The 22,759-nt window shown below is 36.8% G+C and overlaps 1 long non-coding RNA gene across 2 annotated transcripts in view; it reads left to right on the forward strand.

The window, feature by feature from the left end:
• LOC145720921 (uncharacterized) overlaps positions 1-22,759 on the forward strand; it is a 32,644-nt gene that overhangs the window by 3,357 nt on the left and 6,528 nt on the right. For both annotated transcript variants that reach the window (XR_014144244.1, XR_014144243.1), the window contains exon 2: positions 20,713-20,902. This is a non-coding gene — a long non-coding RNA (uncharacterized LOC145720921). The remainder of the gene's footprint in view (positions 1-20,712; positions 20,903-22,759) is intronic.

The raw sequence follows: 22,759 nt of genomic DNA on the forward strand, positions 1-22,759 counted from the left end.
ATCCATTTGTAAATCTGCAGCATAAGTCATAATCTCTGAGTCTTTCCTGTTTTGGGGGCGCTCCTCCTCCTAGTCATTCTGTTGATGGGTGTTTGAGGGAATGTATAGAGTCCAAATTATTGACCGGAACCCAAGCAAGATGCACCTGTTTTCTTGGGACCTTAGAGTTGCTGGCCTCTTGTTTTCCCAGCCTGTCTTCTGCGGGAGGGCCCTGCTGCGCTGTTACTCAGCAACCCTGTTTGGGCAGAGTTGCCCTGCGCCCCTGTGGCGGGGGATGGGCTCAGTGGGAATCAGTCTTTGGGGCTTTTGTTCTCTGGTGCCTTTCCCTGCAGCTTTCCGCGTCTCTTCCGCGAGTCAGAGCAGAAGAGACTGTTTCCAACCCTCTGCCTCAGAGCAGAGAGACCGCAGTCTGTTCTTCAGTGAGCTCTCCAGGCCACACCATCTCCGTTTCCGTCCGTGCTGCTATAAACTGCAGCGTCCTGGGTTGTGCGCCCCTCCTCAGCGCTCCCAGTCCTGCCTCCAGGTCAGGGCACGTCTCTGCCCTTTGTGCTTCTAAAACCACCAGCCACTCCCAGTTCACGCGCCACTCCCCCTGTCCCGGGGACTGCAGTTCACGTGCGCGCGACTCCGCCGCTCAGGGTTTCCACCCCGGAGGTTGCAGTTCAGCAGCGGGACCCCAGCGCACCGGGTTTCCGTCTCGGAGGCTGCAGTTCACGTGCGCGTGACCATCGCTCCGGGTTTCTGTCCGGGCAGCTGAGGTTCGCGTGCGCGTGACCCCGCCACTCTGGTTTTCCACCCCGGGGGCTGCCCTAAAGTCCTTTCCTGATGCTACGGGTCTGCGAGTCTGTGCCCATCCGCAGCGCGTGAGGCTGTCACTCACCAGCGGTGTAGGATCCCCATGTCCAGGCACCCTCCCGCTGCCGTTTATCCTCCGATATCTGCCCGCAGAATCAGGGCTCCCCGCTTCGGACCTCAAAACCAACCGCCTGTGAATATTCTGTTTGTAGAGATCCAGATCTTCTTACATCTCAGGCTGGTTTCGTGGGTGCTCAGAGTGGTCTGGTAGATATCCAGCTCAATTCCGGGGACCAGTTGAAATAGAGTCCCCTACTCCTCCGCCATCTTTCCCCCCCGCAATTTGACCTTTTCTGTCTTATCTGCACAGACCCATCCACCTGTTCCCTACATTTTCCTTATATAAAACCAGAGGTATAGGGGCGCCTGGGTGGCTCAGTTGGTTAAGCGACTGCCTTCGGATCAGGTCATGATCCTGGAGTCCCGGGATCGAGTCCCACATCGGGCTCCCTGCTCGGTAGGGAGTCTGCTTCCCCCTCTGACCCTCCCCCTTCTCATGTACTCACTCTCTCTCATTCTCTCTCTCTCAAATAAAAATAAATAAATAAATCTTTAAAACCAGAGGTATAGTCAGCATTTTGGAGACAGTCTTTGAGATGGCAGTCTGCTGTTTTCCCAGTGTTGACCTCACTGAAATAAATTCCTTTCTTGTTTCACCACCACTCATTTTTCTATCATTGGATTTCATCAGTGCTGAGGGGCCAAATTGGGTCTTTTTCGTACACCTGGAACCAGGTGCTCTTGCAACCCTGCACCCCAGCTTCCATGTTCTCTGGGTGCCCCACTCTCTCACATCTCTATGTGTTCATCAACCTAGAAGCTCTGAAAACCCCATTCTATTGGGTTTTTATAGCAGCTTCATTATGTAGGCATAGCTGATTAAATCATTGACCATTGGTGATTGAACTTGATGTCCAGCCCCTCCCTCCCCTCTCCGGTGGGGAATGAGCCTGAAAGTCCAACCCACTAATCACATGGTTGGTTCCCCTGGCAACCAATCTCTATCCTTAGGTTACCTAGGGCTTTCTAAAAGTCACCTCATTAACATAACAAAAGACACTTTTATTGCTCTCTTAGGAAATTCCAAGGATTTTAGGAGCTCTGTGCCAGGAACAGGGAGTAAGAACAAATACATATTTCTTATTATAAATCACAATACTGCATTACTTAATAATGTATCTCCTTTGGTGAAATGTTTGTGATTATTTTTTGAGATTTTAAATACATATATATAACTGTATATGCTATATACACTATATCATGTATACAAATAGTATGTGTAACAATTATTTGCATATGTATGTGTATATAACACATGGAAAATAATTAAAATCTCCCTCTCTAAACTTACAGAATAAAGCCAAAGCTTTTTAGGAAGAAAACTCATGGTCTAAGATACTTGTATCAATGGAAAGAAAAGAGTGAAAATAGATGAGTAATTATCCAACTCAATAAATTAGAAATTACAAAATTAATATAAGAAAAGCTGAAAAGAAACAATACATGTAGACAGAAATAAAGAAGTTATAATAAATAAATTAGTAGACCTAATAAATTGATGATCCATTTTGGGAGAGAAAAACAAGACAATAAAATTTATAAATTATATTTTAAACTAAACAGGTGAAAATCAATAGCATGCAAATACATGACATACACACTGATAACAGCAATAATCACAGATATAGGGATGTTAACTAAATCGTGTGAAGCTAATTTTCTCCATTCTATGCCAACACATTTGAAAACCTGGGTGATATATAATTTTTTTTCTTTTTAGGAAAATATAAACTGCCACCACCAATCACAGAACAGATAGATAATCTGAGCAGATAATCTAAGCCATCAGAGTAACAGATGGATCAAAGAGCTATGCTAAAAAAATGGACTGTTTCCCAGAGTTAAGAAACAATTAATTTCAAAGCTATTTAAAATCCTCAAGAGCATAGAAAAAAAGAAGAGAGCTTCCAACTTTTTTATGAAGGTGACAAAATACTAACACCAAACAGTAATAAAAGATACACTCCATCTGCTACATAGTTCCCTGCTAGCCCCAAACACACAAACAAACAAATAAATATAAAGAGAAATCCAGACCGGGGCGCCTGGGTGGCTCAGTTGGTTAAGCGACTGCCTTCGGCTCAGGTCATGATCCTGGAGTCCCGGGATCGAGTCCCGCATCGGGCTCCCTGCTTGGCAGGGAGTCTGCTTCTCCCTCTGACCTTCCTCCCTCTCGTGCTCTCTGTCTCTCATTCTCTCTCTCTCAAATAAATAAATAAAATCTTTAAAAAAAAAAAAGAGAGAAATCCAGACCAATCTTACCCAGGAATACCAATTTAGAAAAACATTAAATGAAATTTAGCAAACATTATTCAGAAGCATATTAATCAAGACTGGGTTTTATTCCACATATGCACCTGTCCTGCTATTTCCCTCACCGTGACTGTTCCTAAGGACCAACATCCACAACATTTTGGCATTTAAATCCTACTTATTGGGGGCGCCTGGGTGGCTCAGTCATTAAGCGTCTGCCTTTGGCTCAGGTCATGATCCCAGGGTCCTGGGATCGAGCCCCGCATCGGGCTCCCTGCTCAGGGGGAAGCCTGCTTCTCCCTCTCCCGCTCCCCCCTGCTTGTGTTCCCTTCTCTAGCTGTCTCTCTCTCTGTCAAATAAATAAATAAATAAAATTAAAATTAAAATTAAATAAATAAATAAATCCTATTTATTGATATTTGATGTTTAGTCATTGCTAGTCATGGAGTGTTTAAAATACCCTAAAATACCCAGGTAACAGTGTCTTGAATCACTGTCTGTCTTCAGTAAATGACTTCATGGTAACTGTTGATTCTCTGATTCTTTTGAGAAGTCTCAAGACTGTCCAGTGCTATGTCCTTTGCATTTTATATTACAGTTCACCTCAGCTTTGTTTTGTGTTTGTGAGAAGGGATAGACATTTTCCTGGAGCAGAAATAATTGTTACGTCCTTCAGTTCTATACTAAGTATTTATTTTTGTATACAATGTATTTAACCAGTTAGATATAAAGTGGTAGTTTTGCATTAAACATAAACTCAAAACATCAATATAATATTTAAATGTAACATTTTTTTTCAAATGTTAAGAGTAAACAGACCAAAAAAAACAAAACAAAACAAAACAAACAAACACAAAACCCAACAAAGCAAACCCTGATTCAATGAGCTGTCATCTCCAGAATAGGATATATTAACACTAGTACATCTAGAGCAGAAAACTGCCAATCTTCATCTTACCTTAATCTATAACACTTCTATATCTCTCCTTCTATAGGGCTATTACCTAACTATTTCCTTGAATTTCCTTCCTACTTTCACATAAGAGTTAAAAAGCGGTTCAGGATAAGCTATACATTCAGATTCCTTTCAGAGGGCAATGGACAGCATCTGATTGTCTTATGAATGGAGGTAAATGCCTGTCCTGCTCGGGAGAAAAATACCACAGCATCGGACCAATATATCATGGTGTAATAAGAATGTGATAATCATGTATGGCTTTTATATGCATTTTCTGTTCTTATTGAAAGAAGCATGAGACTAGAATAGATGCTGTGGAAGGGCACTAAAAACACGGTAGTTCTCTCTGGGCCTTGCCTGGACTAGCCGAAAGAGGCCTAGAGGACATGGAAGCCAAGGTGTTGGGAAAGTACCTCATTAAAGACGGGCTGCCCAGAGAAACGGAAGGACACTGCAGCTTTCGAGCAGTGAAGCTGCCAGTCCAGACTTACAGGAATTCACATACCTGAGGTCTGGAACAGTCAAGCCAGCTTGAGGCCATCTACCACCCTAGCAGTCAGTGGCCGCAGGGGCTGTTTGAACCCTAGATTTCCTGGAGAGAGTACAATACCAGAGTGACTACATCACAGAGCTTCTGACCCTGAGATCCAATAAGTAGATGTTCATAAAGCAAGGATCAAGAGGTTTGGTTCTCCCTGGGCATTTGGCTCTGAGGGTGAACAGGCATTCATTAGAGAGATAAGGCTCAAGTTTGAGAGATCGGTCTTAAGTATCAGCAAGAGCCCCTCTGAGGCCTCTTAAAGTGAAACAGCAGGCCACCCACCACAGTGGAGAGGGCTCAGAGAGGGCACAGCTGCGGCCGTCGTAGAAGGCTAGGACCAAGGAAGAATAGTATTGTAAATCTGAGTGATTCCAAGAAAAGAAAAATGTCCTAGGGGAGACAGTGTTAAACACTCGTTCTTCCTATTCCTAAATAGACGATTTGCTTGTTTTTGACGGATTTGAGCAATATTTCATTTCTAGCATCTCTAAAGAATTAGTGTGCAAATCTTAAAGTTTATATTTTGAAAAACTTGAGAGCTAGAAAGGACTGTAGAGATAATGTATTCCATCACATACCCACAAAACCCACTTCCAAATGAGAAATGTGACACTCTGGGAGATTTTCTAACTTGCCTAGAGTCATGAGTGGTAATGAGAGAATTAATACTCACATTGCTGATTCCTACCACAAACTTAGTTTCATTATTATGCAATATAGAATCTTTCTGCTAATAAAGAGTTAATTTGCTAAATAAAATTTTGTTTATTTCCATTTTTTAAAACATTAACAACTAATGGTTTGCTAATTTAAGCTGGCAAGAACACACATTCTTTAAAGAATAAAAGAAAAAGCTGCTTATGGATACAGATCATAGATACTGACACCTTCTCTATGATTATATAAAGTATATATAATGCCACTATATATGAGTTGCATATTTAGGGACCTATCTATATCTACCTATATAGATAAATGGATAGAAAGATATACAGATAGATATGGATATATGTAGCTTTATATGTAAGCAAATATATGTAGGGATATATATATATATATACACATATATACATATAGGTCTTCCTTGAAGATATAATTTGTGGATATATAATTAGCCCTATTTCTTTGGAGCTGCTCAGCTAGAGCTACCTTTACTTACTGGCTCAGCAGTTCTAAACCCATACAGAAAGATGGTGCTGTAAAAATCATACTACACTGGAAGTGAGATCAAACACTGCTTGGTGTAAACCTTTTGGATCTAAAAGTCTCAGGGTATCTTTTATGTCTACGATGAAAATCTTGTTCCCTGCCTGCTTATGGGTGAATCCATTCATATTATTAAACAAATCAACTTTTTCAAGAAATATATGTGTACATAGATACATATAGGGAGTGAAATCCTTTTCTAGGAACATGAGAAAGGGAATGCCATTGATTTTTTTTTAACTCAAGTTTTTTTTGTTGTTTGTTTGTTTTTTAAGATTTTATTTATTTATTTGACACAGAGTGGGAGAGAGTGAGAGAAAACACAAGCGGGGGGAGCAGTAGAGGGAGAGGGAGAAGCAGACTCCCCACTGAGCAGGGAGCCTGATGTGGGGCTGGATCCCAGGACCCCAGGATCATGACCTGAGCCGAAGGCAGATGCTTAACCAACTGAGCTTAATCAACTGAGCCACCCAGCACCCCCCTCCATTTGATTCTTGATAGGAGGTGAGAATTCTCACAGAGGGCACAGAATTTGCAATTTTCTGGACCGGTCAAAGACATAATACAGGGTTATATATCCCCCCACTCAGCATGATGGTTGAGAAAATGGCAACTCTACTTTCCACACTGATTTTCTGACAAAGAATACTTTATTATAATAAAAACAACTTGGAAAATATAAGACTGGTAAATTACATTGTTTCCTTATATATGTCACCCAGGAGTTGAGCAATTTGAACGTTTGTCTCAACTACTTAGCATTCCTATTAGGCATTCCTTTTATTTTTATTTTATTTTCAGAACACTTAACATAAGATCTTAGCATAATTTTTTTTTTTTTTCTTTGAGAGAGAGAGAGAGGGAAGGGCAGAAGGAGAGGGAGAGAGAGAATTCTAAGCAGGCTCCACTCCCAGCATGGAGCCTGATGCAGGGTTCAGTCTCACAGCCCTGAGATCATGACCTGAGCCAAAATTAAGAGTTGGACACTTAACTAACTGAGTCACCCAGGCATCCCAGCATAATGCTCTTTTGATGTATTAATTCATTCTTTGCTTACATTACTCTATTTTTATATTTCAAATTTTTTGTTTTATTAATTCTTTTTCTTCTTAGACTTTGGAACAACACAGTGCTTGGCATGTAATGTATAAAGTAAGACAGAATATGTGTTGAATAAAAAATATATAATTACTAAAGTACATTACTTAGTGAATATGAAATTAAGCAAGTTAGAAATGAAGCAAGTTTTTTAACTTATTTTCTATTTAGAAATCACTCTTTTTTCTAGGCCTTATCTATGATCAGAAATCTGGGACTAGGTCACAATAAAATCACTTTCTGTGGTTCTTAATCCTACAACTTCACCCAATGTCCTGATGGAAAAATATAATGATAAAATAACCAAGGTATATATTAAAATAATAACTTTAAGAGATCTCCAGTTTGGGCTGAAATAAAATACCCTCTCCTCTAGTTTTCCTCCTCATTACTTAAAAACTTATACATAATACAATGAGTAAACACAGGAAGACTGAATTGTAGAAAGAAAAAGATGGACTAAGGACCATGGAATTTGAAGAATGAAAAGATAATGAATTCTCTGGGTTTGTTTTTGTTTGTTTTGCCTTGCTATATGGCCAGTATGAGGAACCAGGGCTTACAACCTGGAACCACCAAAAGATACAGACAAAAAAATCTAAGAAAAGCCTGCTCCATCTAGCCAAAGGAGAAGGAAATGGGTGGCCAGATAGATTAGTAAACAGTATCTGCTTTGCCCCATTTAAATACCAATGGAAAAGCTCTCCCTTCTGCCCCCCCCAACCCCCCATATCAGGGGGATTGAACACAAGAGCCAAATTTCCACCCCACCCCTTGGCAGCAACAGATAGTGCTCTGATTACTCCACAGACTGTTCTTAGTTGGACCAAGCAAAGAGTGGAACTTTCTTTTTTTTTTGTTTTTGTTTTTATTTCTTTTATTATGTTATGTTAATCACTATACATTACATCATCAGTTTTTGATGTAGTGTTCCATGATTCATTATTTGCGTGTAATACCCAGTGCTCCATGCAGAACGGGCCCTCTTAATACCCATCACCAGACTAACCCATCTTCCCACCAAACGGCCAACAGACACATGAAAAAGAGCTAAACTTTCATCAACAAGGCAGCAAGAAGGTAGAATAGGGCAGTGCACGTTGGTTCAAACAGCACCCTGTTTCTTCATTTTTCCCAGTGTCAGTGAGGCCCAGAGGAGGCATGAACCTCCATCCCCACTGTCCTCCACCCTGTCAGCAATGAGACAGTATGAGGTGGTATGAGGTAGTGCTAGTGGGTGCTCTGCTTTCCCTGATAAGGTAGTATTAGTGGGGATCACAGGGGATCTGAGTTTCTGTACCCATTCAGCAGCAAGAAGGTAATGCAATGCCATGCTCTACTTTTTCAGGAGTAGGGTCAGTGGGGCCCAGTAGGAAGATGAACATCCAGGTGTGGTTTCATTACACCCAGACCTGTGTGCTATAGCTAAACAGGGTGTTGGCTGAAAAAGAAGATGAAATAGGCCCAAGATCTTACAACATATCCTAGATATTTAGAATGCAGTCAAAAATAAAAAATCATTCCATGAACCAAAACAATCACAGCTTGAATGAGAAAAGACAATCAGTAGATGCCAACACTGATATCCAACTCAGATATACTGGAATTATTTGGCAAAGTTTTGAAAGTAGCAATCATAAATTTGCATCAGTGAGCAATGATGAACTCTTGTATAATAAATGAAAAAAACAGAAAAATCTCAGCAAAAAATGGACTGTATTTTTTAAAAAAAACAAAGAGAAACTATGAAACTTGTAGAAAGGTAAATTTAAAAAAAATGAAATAAAATCTCACTGGACCAGCTCAATAGGAGATTGGAGATGACAGAGGAAAGAATCATGAACTTGATGATAGGACAAAGAAATTACCTAATCTGGGGGCACCTGGGTGTCTTAGTCGGTTCTCTTGATTTCAACTCAGGTCATGATCTCAGGGTTCTGGCAGCCCTCCATCAGTCTCCATGATCAGCAGGGAGGCTGCTTGAGGATTCTCTCTCTCCCTCTCCCTCTGCCCCTCTCCCCATTCACACATGGTTTTGTGCTCTCTCTCTCTCTCTCAAGTAAATAAATAGATCTTTAAAAAAAAGAAATTACTTAATCTGAACAGTAAACACAAAAAGAGCTTTGGTGACCTGTAGACCAATATCAAAAGATCTAACATTCATGTTGTCAGAATCCCAGAGGAGAGGAAAAAAAGAACAAGGGGCTGAAAAATTGTTCAAAGGAACAATGGCTGAAATTTTTCAAAATTTGGCTAAGTGCCTAAATGATTAGATTCAAGATGCTGAGTAAAACCAAAGCAGAATAAACCCAAAGGAATCCATAGTAAAACACACCATAATCAAACTTCTGGAAACCAAAAGAAAAAATGCAGCTAAAAAGAAATGACATTTCCTAGATATCTAGAGGAATCTACGATTGCCCAGAGGAAAACAAAATTGAGCAGATTTCTGATCTGAAACTATGGAGTCAGATGGAAGTACACATCATTTTTCAAGTGCTGAAAGAAAGGAACTATCAATCCTGATGTTTATATTCAGCAAAAATATCTTCAGGAATGAATTCACTCTCAGATGCAGGAAAACTAAGAATTTGTCCCCAGCCTACCTACTCTTAAAGAATGGTTAAAGGAATTCTCCAAAAAGAAAGGAAAATAATAATTTTCACTTTTTATCTGTATATCATTGCTGAATCACTTAGAGGTTTATCAGTCTAACCTTGTCCTAATGTTCATTTGTGGGAGTTCATTATGTATCTATTCATTCATTCACCTACCTACCATATACCAGACACATGATTATAAGGCCTTGCCAGACACTAGGGTAAATACCTGGAATACAATGCTGAACATGATAAATTGCCCACATACAATTCGGTGAGAAAAGTTCACATTGGGCAAGTAAGGAGACAAGTGTATGTGTATTTACAATTATTTTAAATCCTGTGAAAATATACAGGACACATGTCAAAAGAGCCTTCCTTCTTCTAGTGGAGGTGGAGAAGGCTTTCTGAGAACATGTAATTGAAGATGATATTGAGAAAGGAAGGAGATAACAGGATCGGAGGTGGTGGGAGCAAGGAAGGGTGGAGGAAGAGCATTCAAGTTCAAGGGACAGCATGTACCTGACCCTGACAAGGGAAGGAAGGAGTTTAGGGCATTCTAAGAACAAAAAGAAAACCAGCACAACTGGATTTCAGTGTGTAATAGGGAAAAATGAAACTTTTGAGACTGACAAAGCCTGAAAGCCATGTGGCCCATTTTAAGTACCAAACTTTATCTATAAACAACATGAAGCTGCAGCAGTGTTTTAAATGGGAGAGTATTATGATCAAAATGCTGACTCCTCTTAGTGCTTCCTAAAGCCACTTCTTTGTCTCAGTAAACACAGTCGGGTAACATGGTGATTCTTGTTCATGGTGATTCTCACTGAGAGCAGCTACCACAAGCTGCTTCTTTTTGGGGTTGTGGCAACTGCTGGCAACAAATGTTTCTAGTGACTTTTTAGTGACCCACACCTTCCTTATCAACTTATTGCCCATTTTCTGGAGAATAATTCAATTGATCATTACTTTTTCAGCACCTTATCTATAGAACGTCTTCTAGGATTCTAACATTTTTTTTTTTTTTAAGTTAAATGAAATTAATGGAATTACATTTAGAATAGTGCCGGGTACATAAACGCAAACAGTGAATCAATTTAAGTTAGTATTTATAGCTTATGCAAAACCCATCAAAAACCAGCTGAAACTGTCCTAGGGAAGCAAGACAAAGTAACAGCACTTATGGGTTAGATTTCAGTGTTTCCCCAGCCATATGCCCATAGATACACCTGTCCTGAGAGAAAGAACAGAAATCTATGTGCTTTCCTAGCTGAAGCTGATTGTTATGTATGCTAGCCTTCTCAAGGGCTTTTAATGAAAATTCTTCTAGTAGTATGTGGATTACTTAATATGTCCAAACTTCATTTTTATGTACATTGTCTGGCCTCCATCTCTTCTTCCCTCATCTGTAAAAGGCTCAAGGACACGTATGTAAACTGATTCTTATGACAAGCTCTGAGTATATCACATAGTTCCATATGCCAGATGGGAGAACTCAACTTTAATAGAAACCAATTGATAAAGTCCATGAATCAACCTGTACAACGAAATGTCTATTCTGTTTGTTTACCGGTAGTGTTTTCTCAGAGCCTTTCGTAGGGAAAGTAAGTCAGGCAGATCACTCAAGTATAACTTACTAGCCACAATTAAGAAGGAGCAGCTAGGGGTGCCTGGGTAGCTCAGTCAGTCCTTCGGCTCAGGTCATGATCCCAGAGTCCTGGGATTTAGCCCTACATCAGGCTTCCTGCTCAGTGGGGAGCCTGCTTCTCCCTCTCTCTCTGCCTGCTGCTCCCCCTGCTTGTGCTCTCTGTTAAATAAATAAATAAAATCTTAAAAAAAAAAAATAAGGAATAGCTAGGTGTTGACACCTATTTGGTTTTTGTTTGTTTGTTTGTTTGTTTTGTGGATATTCTGCCCTTTTTGTATCTTAACCTCGTTCTCACTGACCTACATTCTTTTCTTCTCAGGACTCCATCACAACTGTACTCACATACTCACATAGAATCAATCTCTCTCTCTCTCCCTTCTAAATACTATACTGTCCTCTATATTACTACATCTGGCTTGAAAACCAAATTCTGGCCTGACAGTTTTATTGGCCTATATCTATCCCTTAACATCTGACCTCTAGATTAGATCAGTGTGGGGTTAACATCTACTTACCAGAGTTAAACCTCCAAATAACCAGAGAGTAAGCCCCAGAACCTTCCATTTGAAAATAAGTACAAAATAATGATGGCACTTCCACTCTGTCAAAAGTAATTTTTTATTAAATTATGATTATTTCTTGATAATCTGACAAGTTTGTTTTTTAAAAAAATTCCATAGACATCCCTTAATGGATTTGTTTCATCATTATACAAAACATAGTAAGGAGACATTTAAACACATGATTCAGAAAAATAATGGATTTTAAAATACAGTAATTTTTATACATGGTGGCTCTGTAATAATTTTCATAGTTCCTTAAATTGAAATATACTTTTAAGGTAAAAAAAATAATTACCCAGTATAAAAGTATTAATAGCTTTTTTCTTAAGTGTCTACTGTGTCAGAAATATACCAAATGTATTATTTCTTTTTATCTTAACAGCATCTCTATGAGAGAGATATTATATGTTCATTTTAAAGTGAGAAAACTGAGACTCAGGGAGGTTTAGTAGTTTAAGTTTATATAGTTAATAAGTGGTGCAGCTTTGGTGGAAACTTAAATTGGATTGGAAACCCTGTTCTGGGTTCTAGTTCAATCTGGTGAGATGTTAGCTTTTGGCATATACAATACTTTGACTACTTTATGTTGCAATAAAAAAAAAACCACTGACACAGAAATTATAGTGAGTATTAGTACTGCTTAAGATTACAGTTCCACACCCTGAATTTTATTTGAAAACACACAAATAATAACTCTATGAAACTTCTAAATAAGCCTGGCTATGGATTTTTCCATTTTGCTTTTAAAAGACTTATATGTTCTTTAGGATAAATATGATCAACCATCATGTTTGTTCCTCAGAATTAAGTAGTCATTTATTCCCATGAAATTTATTATATGTTTAAGAGATACCATAGATTATAGCTGTAACTATCATTATTAACCTTCTCATCTTCCAGATTTTGGAAACTATGAGTAATTTATCATTTGATTTTTACTATATGAATTCCAAATTAGTGAAGCAGGTTTTGTAATACAGTCTCTTTATGGATATTGTTCTCCAAATACAGGAATTTGGTGTGTTTTTAACATGTTGTTATCACTATTATTATTGCTGCTGAAGACATCAGTTCAATCCGACATGCATTTGTGAGTAACTATTATATGCTAGAACAGAGCAAGGACCACTGAATAAAAACAAATAATATAGTCCCTGGCCTCAATCAAGTAATGGCTTAATTCTGGCACATTGTGTAGACTAACAGTTACAGACAGGGGTTCTTTTGAATCTCAACAATCATTAATGATCAGCTAAGCTCATGATAATAGGACTGGTTAAAATTCTAATTTTCTGATTTTATCACATACCAAGCAACAGCAGGTTTCAACTAAGACCCTTTGAAAAATGAGATTTAGAGGAAAGACCACTTCGTACTTAGGACACCTGGTATTCACTGCCTACCGTCTAATATTTCTTGATTTTAACTTATAATTTTTGGTGTTTTCTGCCTACAGTCTAACATCCTAAGATTCCATCCTATAATCTTTTTGCTAACTGCCCATAGTTCAGTTTTCCTGATTCTACTTTATGACACACAGGGCTGACTGCTTGCAGTGTAGTGTACCCAATTCTTCGGATCTCCTTGATTATTCTCTGCTATTATGTACATTTCCATCTCTACTTATTGACTGACCAACAACCCAATCACAATGTGGGCAAACTAAACATTAATGGCTAATAGTGTTATCAGATTTTAATCATGATTGCTTTTGTGGTTCCGAGGGAATCCCCCATAGATTTATGACATTGTTTTGAAGCAATTTTTGAGGATGGAATACCAGGCACTTGACTAAGTTCACTTTTTAAAAAAATATATTTTATTTATTTATTAGAGAGAGAGAAAGCACTAGCAGGGGGAGGGGCAGAAGAAAAGGGAGATTGGGAAGTAGACTCCCCACTGAGCAGGAGAGCCCCATGTAGGGCTTGAGCCCAGGACCCCGAGATCATGACCTGAGCGAAAGACAAACACTTAACTGACTGAGCCACCCAGGCGCCCCACACATTTTTTTTAATTTAAAAGTCAGTTTATTAACAGGGCGCCTGGGTGGCTCAGTTGGTTAAGCATCCGACTCTTGATTTCGGCTCAGGTCATGATCTCATGGTCATGGGATCCAACTGTGTTGGGCTCCATGCTCAGCAGGGAATCTGCTTGAGATTCTCTCTCTCCCTCTGCCCCTCCCCCTGCTTGCATGTTGTCTCTCTCTCTCTCTAAAACAAACAAATACATCTTTTTTAAAAAGTCAGTTTATTAACTCATCATTGTGTATCATAAAATTCAAATCTCTCAAAAATAATAACATGGTATAGTAGAAAGAGCAACGACTTTGGAGTTTATTTATAAAATGGAATGATAATACTTGACATTTATAATAGGGATGAAATGAGAAAATTCATATGAAATTCTTTTGTAAAATGCAATAAAAATTGTCAACTAATTAAGTACCTGGTAGTTAATTGTAAAAATAAGAAATCAAATTGACTAGGCATCTCAGAATAAATCTTAAGAGAGGAGAAATACTGTGATTACATAAAACAGGCATGTAGAAGTCCTGCTTTTAGGCTTGCTGCAAAAATATTATAGCTTCTTGATTCCCTGAGATGTCTCAGCAGTATTTGTGAAACTACCCCAGGGCTGAGATAATTGGTTTCACTTTGCTATTCCTCAGTTTCTACATTTACATTAGCCGTACTACCAGAGCGACATGCTTGTTTATTTTTTTCTAAGTAGGTCTATAATAATATTTAGAGAATATAATGAACAGAATATTTCTGGTACCATGAACATTAATTTCTCATTTTAACCATGATCTTAAATGCAATGCAAACATCGATGGAAGTTTCAGAATGTGAGTAGATCACAGAGGAAGAAAAAGCCACAACAGCTAATACATTTGACGGATATGTGGGGGAGAAGGCTGTTCTTGCGATTGAAATGCTAGAAAAGAGCTTGCAGTCATTGCATTTGGTTGTTCAGCTACCCAACAGAAACACAAAGTGGAACTTGCTCACCTAGAACAGCAGATAACACAGCTTGAAAGCGACTTTGCAGCTGCCAGGAAACTTTGTAGTTAGATCAGCTAACCCTTGAGATTGTGAGAACAGGGAAATAGATACCTGTTCAACAATCACATTACTATTGATAAGGAGAGGGAACTGGAAACATACCACTTCGTACATTTTTTCTGAATTATTGAGAAATATCTATTTTGAAATATCTATTTTACCTTAAGTTTTGTGAATCCAACTTTTTTTCTCATTGTCTCTAAATCCAATGCATACCTTAAGTGTTGGTGATAGAAATGCCATCAAGTTTCATTCAGACAGAGATTAAAACTAAATAAGACTAGTATTTATTAAGTTATGCCTGTAGATGACTGGAAGATAAATCTGCCAAAATTGTAAATGTAAATCCTTCCATATTCACTTTGTATTTCAGAGGCAAAGCAAAGGACACATTTTTCCCAGTGAGGAAAATGACACGTTTGACAGATGAAATTAACACCATCTATCCAATTCAATTCAGTAGGTGCTTATTATATAGAGTGGTATATAAGACTCTGTGCTAAATGCTGGCAACATGTAGATGGATAAATATCTACGTGGAGCTCATATCCTAGTGGAAGTTCACAGAGTGGACCATTGTGATTCACGGGCTCCTACTATGTGGTTCCCTTTACAAAATATATAATTTGTATTATTCATTAAGTTTTCCTTTTTAAAATATTCACATGAAAGCCAATTACTTGAAATTAAATCAATAAGTATATATTCTCTGTGTCCCAGAATTTTCCAATTTCTAATTGTTTCAACATACATTTATAAAACATGAGTAGTGAATTCTACTACCTTAGACTTTTTTAACTCATATTATTTTATAAAATGGTGCTTTCTTTTTGAATTTAGATATTTGTAGAACCTGCTCAGAATTGAGGAATGAAAGAATTGGCCATTGAGAGTTCTAGGACCTTTAAGTTTTCCATAGAAAACCACCAGACAAAATGGTGTAACTCTTAGGTTTGTAAGAACTTTTGAAGTGCTTCATTATCTAGAATTATTTAAAGACATCAGCAATAATAAGACCGAGTCATTTTTTTTTTTTTTTTAGTTCAGTTTACAATTTAACAATTCACTGGGGAAAAGCCATTTAGAATTGAGTGGGCCTAAATCCATACCTTTCATTAATAATGACAGAAGTGATGGAATGTTGAAATATATATCTATAAGAAGCTATCACATGCCTTTCACTAAGTTTTGTACACCCGAGAAAATATGTTAATATAAATAATTGTTGTGTTCAAATTATAGCCAAACATATCTGCAGGTTTTAAGCTGTCTAAAGTAATTCTACATTCTCAATGAATAATGTTTAACATTGAACCAAAAACAGTTCGGCACGAATAATTAAAGTCTTAAGTTAAATACATAGACAGTCATTTAAATTTAGATCTGCAATAACATTTACTATTATTCTCCAAGGCTTTGACTGCTTGACAGAAACAAAGTACTCTGGGATTAATTTCAAGAAATGGTGCCAACCGTGTCGCAATTTGCTGTAATTAAGACATGAAAGAACACTAAATATTCAGATTAAAAGAAGCATGATGGAGCATGATAGAGAGTCAAGGTGTGGCAGGAAGCCAATAAAAAAGCCCAGCCAGGAATACCATATTGATGGATACGAAATCAGCACCAGGAAAGTTTAGTGCATTTTACTCTAAAGAAGCATGTTCGTTTATCATTTTGTTCTTTGATTATATTTAATGTCTTTTCCCGCTCAGATTTAAAGCTGAGACATGGTGTGTTAAAAAGATGATAAAACTGAAAAAGAAAGTGACAAACATTGTATTCTTATAAAGCTAATTAGTTTAAGTGGTGTGGAGAAGTCATTAGGAGGCTATCATCATTATCTTTATGGTGAAGGGATTTCCCTATGTCACATTAGTTTGCTTTAGAACTAAATGAAAGAGCTACATAGGTGTTAACTCAAAGAGATCAAATACACTTTTTGTATTCATTAAATTTTTCTTCATATTTTAAAGAGGAAGAATTCATTTTGATCCAACTAGTCTCCTTTTTAATTCCCTAAGAACTATGGGAAATATTTTCTTTAGCTTTTGAACCTTTACGTATTGATTAACACTGCATTTAAACTAATGGTGACTCTTCCTTCCAACTGACTTTTTTTTTTTTTTTAAGAGAGTCCCTTTAAGGTTTTGATCCTAAAAGAGATGTGGATACTTGACCCAGTTGCTAATGAGGGGCTGTATAATCTCCAGTATCCTATAGCTCAAAATAGCAGGATGCAATATAAAAAGTACATCATAAGAGGCACTATTGGAATGCTTTTTGTCTTCACAGGCGATACGCAAAAGATAGGACTTTCTAAGAAAGTCAGAAGCTGGTCTCCTGCAGGCACAGGAAGCCATCAAAGTCCAAGTGGATAAGGTGATGAGCCTCGACAGTGTGGTCAGGAGACTGAAAGCAAGCATCCAGGATATACAGGGAGGAAAGCATCCGAAAGAGCGATCTCTATCATTAGATCAGGTCTGCAGCGGCCAGATGGGGACCTGCAGAATCTGCATAGAGCAGGCCTTTGTGAGAGAGACCAGTGTCCCCCAAATCGTGAGCCTCACCAGAATGTAATCTGTTCTAGCCTGATCAAAGAGAATTTCACATCACCGGTATGTGATTAAAAGCTCAAAATAGGAAATGTGGATCGTTTGGGGCTTTGAGGTAGATGCTGCAAAGAGTCAGCATCTTCAAGAAAACCATAAAAACAAAACTGAGTTGTTTCTACACACAGAGATCTTTGCAGAAAATGCGTAATGTCTTTTGGATACAGACTGTATATCTTAGCTCTTTCCCTGATGCTGCAAATCTTCATGGGGGGGGGGGGGAGGCTTGAAATAAAGGGCTTAATATACAGTGCTCTTGAACAATTCAAGTTGATCCTCAGTCTAGAATTTTACCATTCTAGTAAAAAAAAAAAAAAAGTTGAAGAAGCATCAAGGTATTTCACATCCACTAGTATTTATATGACTTAGATAAGATAGAAATACGAGAATTTATTTCATAGCATAAATAATCAATATTGCTTATGATCTGTGGCGTATAATATTCGCACAACATTTAATCTAAGACCACATGTTCGTTAAGGGTTTTTTGTTGTTGTTCCATATAAACAAATAGTATGAAGCTGAGAGCATTATTATCATTATTACTTTTGAGCTTGTTTGTCTAAACTTTGTAGTGTAATACTTTTATGAAATAAAATATTAATGAAGTTACTGGGTACATAATAGACAGCGTTTGTCAACCCCTTAATTTTTCCTTCCACTATTCACAACATTGCCAGATACGTGTTTCTGGATAAAACCCCCTAGAGGTCTCCTGCAAATTCTTTTTCAATACAACCAGATCATTGCAGATAATTGTATTACACAGTGTATCGATCCAAAATCGTTGTGCACCGGAAACATCTGAAAAAACATGATTATAGCTTTCTGTTTATTGTTCGTACATCATATAAGCAGGCTTTTGTGTGAATCACCTGTAAAAAAGGCAAGGTGGAAACATCAGAGAAATTACCTCTTTACAAGAATCTATTGATCACTTTAAATCAAAGAAGTATGTTTGACATAAGATTACCTGCCAGTTTGAACATTAGGTACACTATGTTATAGCCTGGGGCAGTTGTAAGTCTGACAAAGGGATTGTAAATAAAGCATGCAGCTGCGAGCGCCTCTGGCTTGAGATCAACTCGGGCTCAAGTCCAAGGTATAGGTAAACTTAAAATAATTTACCCCCTTTAACCAGCACATAATGAATTAGAGTAGACTCTTAGGAGAACCGTGAGGCATAAATCTCTTAGTCATTTCAAAATCGGCAAACTTCATAGAAAATTCACATCATGCGTAGTTGACAAAAGGTCTTTTTTGTGCATGTGCCACAAGGTGAGTCAAGTAGTCTAGAAGTCAATCTATTGGTACAAGTAGATTCTTCAAAAAAGAAACTTCCTGAAGGGTTCTGATATCCATAGTCATTTGTATGTGGCCCGATCGCTCAAAGTCCTTTTAACTTCAAGACCATTAAACCGCTCAATTTCAATGTCTGAAAATTCTCCTCAAAACTCATTTAAAAAGTTTTGGTGTGGTTTTCTTTTTTCATAAGAAATACATATTTTGAAAGCTGAAAAAGCATAGAAAATGAAATACTTCACTCAAATTAGTTTTGCAGCTATATCAACAATGCTAAAAACATATCACTACAAAAATATCAATTGTTTTCATTTGAGTACATTTTTTACTGGTCAAGAACAGGGAAGGCTAGAGTGCCTTTACATATTTTTTAAGCTTGAAGGATTTTTTTTTTAATCTTGAAAGCAAACTCATTGTAAGTCCTTTATTGGATTTTTTTCCCCACATTTTAACATGTGTTGAAATTATTAAACATTTAACTCATTTGTTCAGAGAGATTTCGATGTATTTGGAATTTAATAAAGATGAGCTCTGGGTGATGCATTCTTCCTTGTTAAATATTTAGCTGTTTGCGTTAGCTCTGTGGTTTCCTGAGGCACAAATTTAAACTGTTAATATATAGCAGGTTTAAGCTATAAAAATAGTAGATGCTGTAATTTCTTCTGGGGCAAACTGGTCATTTTGAACACTTGCAAGAAAACAAAGTGAACATGCATGCACATATTTATTAAAATATAAGCAGTCAGTTGCTCAAAATCTATAAAGAGAAGCTGAGAACCAGATATTCTTAGATCTAATTTATAAGGGAGACATCATTCAACTTCAAAGATGAGTGATAAATGTAGAATATTTATATAGAGTATCTTCTTTATGAGGTTGCCTGTAAAAGATACCTCTGATGTAAGACTGTAATACCTTGGTTTCTAACTTTGTTGAAGCTTAGTATAAACACCATTTTTTGGACATAAAATGAGAATCATTAAAAGGGAAGATGCTCTTTTTTTATAAAAATATGGCCTTCTCCATTTCTGTTTATGTTGATTTGAGGATCTTAAAAATATTTCTTCTTTTTTTCTTCATTTTGGACTGCAAGATTGAAAAGACTGATTTTCACAAAATATCATGATCTTTAATGCAATGGATTATATATCCAGTGAGATTTAAAAAGATCCAAAAATGCCCTATATAACATAATGTATATAAATATATATCCAAACATATGATTAAAGAAATAAAATAAAAAACATTTACATTTGATGGCATGCATTTGAGGCAAATAGGAAAAAAAAACAGATAAATACTTTTATAAAGGGGAAATATTCTAACACAATGTACAGATATATATCTCTAGGAATACGGTCAACAAAGAACAAAGGAAAAATGTCTTTGTCTTAAATCACTTATTTTTTGAGAGCTTGAAGCACACCGCCTAAGTCTGCTTTGGTCTAATGAAAGAGTGCCATCTATTGGATGACCTTGAAAAAGTGCTTAAATTTCATAAATATTATACATGAAAATAAATCAGTGAAGAGCCATCATTTTGGCATAATTTATAACATATCAGCCTTTGTCTATGTGACTATATATAAATATACCTGAGGCCTATGTTAAAGAAAGAAAAAGAATACTTTGTATTAATGTTACTCTGTTATAAATGTAGCAACAGAAATCTCACAATTAAAGGCAGCAAATTGTTGTCTGATTAAAACATCTAATGTTTTAATTCAAGCGCTTTATAAACTTGAGATTATGGACCTGCATCTTGTATTCCTTCACACATACCTTTGTTTACTTGTGAAAATTGAAAGCACGAGCTTGTATTTTGACAAGAAGAATCTATTTAAATCTTCCTCAAAGTTGCACTGCATATTATTTAAACCAAAAACAAAAGGAAAAAAAAAACACATTAGCTTGGTTTTTTAAAAGGCAATGTTCTTGTTTTATCTTTCAGCCCAAGAACTTGCCAGTCAAGATGAAAAACTTCTTCTAATGGAATCCAGCTTGAAAGCTACTCAAGAGCAGCTAACTGAGCAAATAGCAGAAACAGTTCGCCAAGAACAGAACAGTAGAAAACCCCAGGCAGAGCTGAAGACAGTGACAGAAGGGATTATTGCTTCTGAAGAAGAAAAAAATGATTACAAGTGAGTTGCTTTTTAGTATTTCAGAAAGTTTTACTTTACATACTAAAATCAAGTCAATCCTTTGACTTTCGTTGCTAAATATTTACTCTGTTTTGCAAAAGGTGCTGTGTAAATGTGCTAGCTTGTTCAATAAATTGTTGGTTCCAAGATAGATAAACTTTAAATTTGCATCATTTCCTAACTGAAATGTCACATGCTGACCATTGTAACTGTCCTATTGTGATTCTAAATAATGATGCGGAGGTCAACTTTCTTGTTAACTATCAAGAAATGTTCAAGGTAAGATGCAAGAGAAAGAATACACTGTTTCTGTAGCACCTATCTGCCAATGTCATTCTCATCTTTCTCCTTTTGGAGTCCAAAGGTTACATATGGCTCTTGTTGGGTTTCTTTTTTGTTAAAGTAGCAGCTCTAAGCAAGACACTATTAAATTGAGAGACATTTAGAGTAGAATTTTTTGGTCAGACCATTGAGGCATGTAAGGAACTATGGAGAAAAGTAACAAAGATCTATGCTGTTGTGAAACATTCATGGGAATTGTTCTAGTGAAACATCTTCCAGTAGCTAATTTCTGCTTTCATCATCTAAATCTTTATGTAACTATTATGCTTAAACTATGTTGTCAGATTTTATCATTTACTTTTCAAATAAATGTTAGTTTCTTTTTTGAGTGTTCTGATAATCAGGTCTTCTATCCTCTGTGCCTTTTGCTTGATTTTCTTGGTGCTTTTTAAAAATAATTTTTTTTTAAGTAGCATAGCCCAGATGAACTCCCCTCTCCCTCTCTTCCTCTCCCCACCCCCCCTTCTCTCTCTCTCTCTGTATTTGTCAAGAATTACACTTTGCTCACCGAACACTGGTTAAATTGAGTAATCAGTTAGATAAAGCACACATACCTAAACTTTTTTTTTTCCTTCTCCTGTCACTCATACCTTTGAACACAATCCTGAGGCCAGAGCTAAAAAGACATTTGATATTAACTAATCTTTGGAAGCCAGATTCTAAACTTTCATTACTTATTGCATATCTTGATATGTCTATCAATAGGATTTCAAAATACTGCATATGATGAACATTGAATTTTTTTTAATTTATAGTTTATAAAGCTAACAATGCTAAAATGTAAAAGTAAAATTTTTGAAATTTATTCATGAGGAATTTATTTCTGTGTTTTAAGCCTATGGTTTAATATCAGAAGGCACTAAAAGTAATTTTATAATCTAGGATAACATTTTACAGGCTTCTAAATAAAATTAAACACTCAGATAAATCCTGTTTGCCATTAATGTACCTTTAGTCAGCTGCCAGAACTCAGACAACAAAAAAAGCCACATTTAACAAATATTAAAAGGTAGAAATTGGTACCAAGAATTAAAAGCATATTGGGCAAAGTTTCTTTGGGAATGGCTGTAGTAATGTACTATTGTTGTAAATATTATGGTCTTTTAAAAAGCTGAATAGTATTAGGGAAATAATATAGTTAAGATATATTTAGATAATAAGAAATATATAAAAATGTTTGTGAACACTAATATAAAGCTAATGATAGTGGTCCATGTGAACTTAATGTTATTAAAATAATGCCAATATTTTTTTCTACAGTTAAATACCACAAAAAGGCATATTATTCAGTGTACTCACAAAAAAAACATTTTTGATATGAAAACTGGCATGCAAAGATCTGCTTCCAATCTTGGATTTTTATAAGTAAATAAACCAGACAGTGATTAGTCCAGTTAAGTAACAATGAAAGACTAACTTAAGTTCTATATACTTGATCTATATTAATCTATCTTATTTTCCTATATAGCTTGCTCATGAAATTAAGTACACTATTCTCTTTCAATGTGAAATTGC

This window comes from Leptonychotes weddellii, chromosome 4, assembly GCF_054177405.1.
Source record: "Leptonychotes weddellii isolate Sample4059 chromosome 4, ASM5417740v2, whole genome shotgun sequence".
NCBI lineage: Eukaryota > Metazoa > Chordata > Mammalia > Carnivora > Phocidae > Leptonychotes > Leptonychotes weddellii.